This window comes from Odocoileus virginianus, chromosome X, assembly GCF_023699985.2.
Source record: "Odocoileus virginianus isolate 20LAN1187 ecotype Illinois chromosome X, Ovbor_1.2, whole genome shotgun sequence".
NCBI lineage: Eukaryota > Metazoa > Chordata > Mammalia > Artiodactyla > Cervidae > Odocoileus > Odocoileus virginianus.
Window position 1 is genome coordinate 28,773,802 of NC_069708.1, and position 6,407 is coordinate 28,780,208.

Below are 6,407 nucleotides of genomic sequence, written 5' to 3' on the forward strand. Positions count from 1 at the left end.
GGCAAAAGTTTTTTTTTTTTTTTAAGGCATCATATACAAGGGAACCTTCATAAAATTATTAGCTGATTTTTCTGCAGGAGGTTTTCAGGCAAGAAGGGAGTGCCATGATATATTTAAAGTGCTGAAAGAGAAAAACCTATGAACTAGAATACTCTATCTAGCAGAGTTATCATTTAGAATTTAAAGAGATAAAGAGCTTCTCAGACAAGCAAAAATTAAAAGCACTCACCAATACTAAACCAACCTTACAAGAAATGTTAAAGGGTCTTCTTTAAACGAAAAAGAGAAAGCTATAACAAGAAATAAGAGGTTACAGGAAAGGAAAAATGCAACAGATAGAAGCAAATATGCAGTAAATACAGTGGATCAATTACTTAAATAAACCGGCACAATGACTAAAAGATAAAAATTATAAAATCAAATGTAACTACAATAAAAAGTTAAGGAATAGATATGGATTTTTTTTTCATTTATTTTTATTAGTTGGAGGCTAATTACTTCACAACATTGCAGTGGGTTTTGTCATACATTGACATGAATCAGCCATGGAGTTACATGTATTCCCCATCCCGATCCCCCCTCCCACCTCCCTCTCCACCCCATCCCTCTGGGTCTTCCCAGGGCACCAGGCCCAAGCACTTGTCTCATGCATCCCACCTGGGCTGGTGATCTGTTTCACCCTTGATAATATACATGTTTCGATGCTGTTCTTTCGAAACATCCCACCCTCGCCTTCTCCCACAGAGTCCAAAAGTCTGTTCTGTACATCTGTGTCTCTTTTTCTGTTTTGCATATAGGGTTATCATTACCATCTTTCTAAATTCCCATATATATGCGTTAGTATGCTGTAATGTTCTTTATCTTTCTGGCTTACTTCACTCTGTATAATGGGCTCCAGTTTCATCCATCTCATTAGAACTGATTCAAATGAATTTTTTTTAATGGCTGAGTAATATTCCATGGTGTATATGTACCACAGCTTCTTTATCCATTCGTCTGCTGATGGGCATCTAGGTTGCTTCCATGTCCTGGCTATTATAAACAGGGCTGTGATTTTAAAATATGACAACTAAAGCACACAACACGAAGGAAGGCAGTAAAAGATGTAGATTTTTTAGAATGCATTTGAACTTAAATGAAAGTGAAAGTGAAGTAGCTCAGTTGTGTCCGACTCTTTGCGACCCCGTGGACTGTAGTCCGCCTGGCTCCTCCATCCATGGGATTCTCCAGGCAAGAGTACTGGAGTGGGTTGCCATGTCCTTCTCCAGGGGATCTTCCCGACCCAGGGATCTTCCTGAACCCAGGTCTCCCGCATTGCAGGCAGACTCTTTACCGTCTGAGCCACCAGGGAGTAAACATACTTATAGGTCAACTACATGAACTCCATGATAGCCAAAAATAAAAAGCCTACATTAGAAACACCAAAATTGGCAAGAAAGGATTCCAATCATAACATTAAAGAAAATCATTAGCTTCCAGTTCAAGATGGTGATGCTCATCTCCTCCTAAGAGCACTGAAAGTGCAACTATCAGCTGAGCAACAATTCACAGGAGGATGCTGGAACTCACAAGAAAAAGATACTCCACATCCAAAAACAAAGAAGGAGGCACAATAAGATGGTAGGAGGGGCACAATCATGATAAAACGAAAGCTCATACCCACTGGGTGGGTGACTGAAAAACAGGAGAATAATAAGACCAAAGAAATTCTCCCACTGTTGTGACAGTTCTGAAGACCACTTCATGCTTCCCAGTCTAGAATCTAACAAAGGGACTGGGAATCCCCAGGGAATCTGACCTTAAGGGCCAGAGGGGTTTGATTATAGGACTTCCACAAGAATGGAGAAAACAGAGACTTCGGTCTTGGAGGGCACAAACTAAATCTTGCACACACCAGACCCAGAAGAAAGGAGCAGTGACCCCACAGGAGAGTGAATCAAAATTACCTGCTAGTGTTAGAGGGTCTCCTATGGAGGCATGGGTCTGCAGAGGCTCACCACAGGCACAGGGGCGCTGGCAGCAGCAGTCCAGGAAGACCCCCCTTCATGTAAGCCCTCTTATAGGTCACTGTTAACCCTACTGCAGAGCCTGTAGACCACAGGGCTAGGTTGCCTTAGGCTAAACAACTACCAGAGAGGGAATGCAAACTCACCCATCAGCAGATAATTTACTGAGCAAGGCCCTGCCCACCAGAGCAAGACCCAGTTTTTCCCACAGACAGTCCCTCCCATTGGTAAGCTTACACAAGCCTTGTAGCCTCCTCCATCAGAGGGTAGACAGAAGAAGCAAAAGAACCACAGTACCACAGCACCTAAAAAAAAAATTACAGAAAGTTAATCAGGATGAAAAAGCAGAAAGTTATGTCCCAGACGAAGGGACAAAGTAAAACTCCAGAAAAACAAATAAATGAAGTAGAGATAGGCAACCTCCCAGAAAAATAATTTAGAATAATGATAGTGAAGATGACGCAGGATCTCAGGAAAACAATGGAAAAGATGCAAGAAGTATTTACCAGAGATCTAGAAGAACTAAAGAACAAACAGAGATGAATAATACACTAGAGGGAATCAATAGCAGTATAATTGAGACAGAAGAATGGATAAATGACCTGGAGGACAGAATGATGGAAATCACTGTTGCAGAACAGAATATAGAAAAACAAATGAAAAGAAATGAAGACAGCCTAAGAGACCTCTGGGACAACATTAAATGCACCAACATTCTCATTATAAGGTTTCCAGAAGGAGAAGAGAAAGAGAAAGGACCTGAGAAAATAGTTGAAGAAATAATAGCTGAAAACATCCCTAACATGGGAAAGGAAATAGTCAACCAAGTCCAGGAAGCACAGAGAGTCCCAGGCAGGATAAATCCAAGGAGCTTGAGACACACAGTAATCAAATTGACAAAAATTAAAGACAAAGATAAAATACTAAAAGCAACAAGGAAAAAAATGACAAATAACATACAAGGGAATTCCCATCAGGCTATCAGCTGATTTCTCAACAGAAACTTTACAATCCAGAAGGGAATGGCACTATGCATTTAAAGTGGTGAAAGGGAAGAAATTATGACCAAGAATACTCTACCCAGCAAGACTCTCCTTTTGATGGAGAAATCAAAAGTTTCCAGCCAAGCAAAAGTTAAGAGAATTCAGCACCATCAAACTAGCTTTACAACAAATGCCAAAGGAAATTCTCTAGGTAGGAAACACAAGAGAAGGAAAAAAGCTACACAAAACAAATCCAAAACAATTAAGAAAACAGTAATAGGATCATACATATTGATAATTACCTTAAGTGTAAATGGATTAAGTGCACCAACCAAAAGACATAGACTGGCTGGGCAGATGAAAATCTGTACATATATGCACTTACACTTACCACATCACTGTGCTTGACTCCCCCCTCCCCCAAATTGTATGCAATTATTTATATTGTTAGGTTAGTCATGTTCCCATTATGTCTTGCAATTACAATTATCTTTCATTTTTTGTCTGGCTATTGATTGTGAAAACTAATAAACATCTTTTACTATTGTGATTATATAACTGTTAATCTCTTAATAGACTTGTATCATAATCGGTCAACAGAAAAATAATAGAATTCTATGTCACCAAAACTACAATTTAATAGAAAAACATGTAATCACTTTTTAAAATCCATATGCCTATCAGAATTATCTTGGAATTGTTTGAAAAATACAAATACCTAGGTATTGCTATTCTTCTCCAGAGCTCCAGATATGTTTCTAATGAGCAGACATGTTTAAAAACAGCTGGACTATATAATGATCTTTTACTTTTATCTAGTTTGTTTCACTTTTTATATTTCATATTCAGTGCTTCCATTTCATTTAGTTTGTTTTCCAATTTCTCCATCTTTTCTTTTTTTTTATTTTTTTCTCAACCCTTTATTGCAAACATAGTAGAAAAGCTGTTGTATACACATATATAAATAATATGTGTAATATGTATATTTTAGAAAACATGAATTTTTGCCTAAGAAATTTATGACACTTTGATTCCACTTGTTTGACTTAGTATAAATAGAATGCTAGATTTCTAATTTAACATAGATATGCAACAAGAATGAAAGTTTACTATATAGCACAGGGCACTATAGTCAATATCTTGTAATAACTTATAATGGAAAATAATTTCAAAAATAATATGTGTGTATATGTATAACAATCACCTTGCTGTGCACCTGAAACATTGATTTTGTCATTCAGTCATGTCCAACTCTTTACCACCCCATGGACTGTAGCCCACCAGACTTCTCTGTCAGTGGGATTCTCCAGGCGAGAATACTAGAGTGGATTGCCATTCCATTTTGCAGAGAATCTTCCCGACCCAGGGATAGAACCCTGGACTCCTGCATTGCAGGCAGATTCTTTACCATTTGAGCTACAGGGAAGTCCTCCTGAAACATTGTATGTCAACTATTCTTCAATTATATATATATATATATATATATATAAGAAAATATATATATTTCTTATATCTATATTTTATATTTATATATAAATGTATTTACATTTTATATTTATATATATAAATATATATATTTCTTATATATATATATAAGAAAATCATTAAACCACAAAGGAAGAAAGTAAATGAAAAAGAACAGAAAACAAGTAATAAATTTGCAGTAAGTATGTACCTATTAATAATCACTTTAAATATCAATGCTCCAATCAGAAACAGAGTGACTGAAAGTGAGGTCTAGAAAAAGATATTCCATGCAAATGGCAATGAAAAGAAAGCTGGGGGTAACAAAGCTCACATCAAAGTAGATTTTAAAATAAAATCTATAATAATAGACAAAGAAAAGAATTATATTATGATAGCAAGATCAATACAAGAAGAGGATATTATAATCATAATATATATATATTATATAATAATGTATATATATTATATATAATATAATAATAATATAATAATAATGTATATATAATATATATTATATATAATGTATATATATATATATATATATATACACACCTAATACAGGAGAACCTAAATAAAGAAAGTAAATATTAACAGGCATAAACAGAGAAATTGACAATAATGTAATAATAGTAGGGGACTTTAACAATCCACTCACATCAATGGACAGTTCATCTAGACAGAAATCAATAAGGAAACAGCAGCTTTAAATAACATATTAGATCACTTGCACTTAAAATATATCTACAGAATATCCCATTTGAAATAGCAGAATGCACATTCATTTTAAGTGCACATAGAATGGTCTCCTTCTCCAGGACAGGTCACATAAATAAGTTTCAACAAATCCAAGAGGATTGAAATTATGTCAAGCATCATTTCCAACCACAATGGTATGAGACTACAAAAAATTACAGGAGGAAATGTGGGAAAACAAAAACATGTGTAGATTAAACAACATGGCCACTAAAAAAAAAACAAACAATGAAGAAATCAAAGAAGAAATTTAAAAATACCTTGAGACAGATGACAATAAAAACATAACTTTCAAAAATTGATGGGACACAGCAAAAGCAGTACTAGTAAGGAAGTTCATAGTGATACAGGCCAATACCAAGAAACAAGAAATATCTCAAATAAACATGTAATCTACCATCTAAAGGATTTAGGAAAAGAAGAATAAGCAAAGCCCAAAGCCATCAGAAGGAAGGAAACAATAAATATCAGAGCAAAAATAAATAGAATAGAGACAAAAAATAAAAAAGATAAAAGAAACCAAGGGCTAGTTTTTTGAAAAGATAAAATTGATAAATCTTTAGCTAGGCTTATTAAGGAAAACATAAGAGGACCCAAATAAACAAAATTAGAAATGAAAGAAGGGAAATTACAGGAATACAAGCAATCATAAGAGAATATTACACACAGCTATACTCCAAAAAATTGGAAAACTGAGAAAAAAATGGAAACATTCCTAGAAACACAATTTTCCAAGACTGAATCAGGAAGACACAAATAATATGAAGAGACCAATTGCTAATACTGAAGTTGAATCAGTAATCAAAAATTCCTAACAAATAAAAGTCCAGGACCAGACAGCATCACAGGAAATCTACCAAAAACATAAAAAAGAGTAAATATAATTATTCTCAAATAATTTCCAAAAACTGAAGATAAGAGAACACTCCCAAACTCATTCTTTTAGGTCTGCTACTGCTACTGCTAAGTCACTTCAGTCGTGTCTGACTGTGCGACCCCATCCCTGGGATTCTCCAGGCAAGAACAATGGAGTGGGTTGCCATTTCCTTCTCCAATGCATAAAAGTGAAAAGTGAAAGTGAAGTCGCTCAGTCATGTCTGACTCCTCGCGACCCCATGGAATGCAGCCTACCAGGCTCCTCCGTCCATGGGATTTTCCAGGCAAGAGTACTGGAGTGGGGTGCCATTGCCTTCTCCTA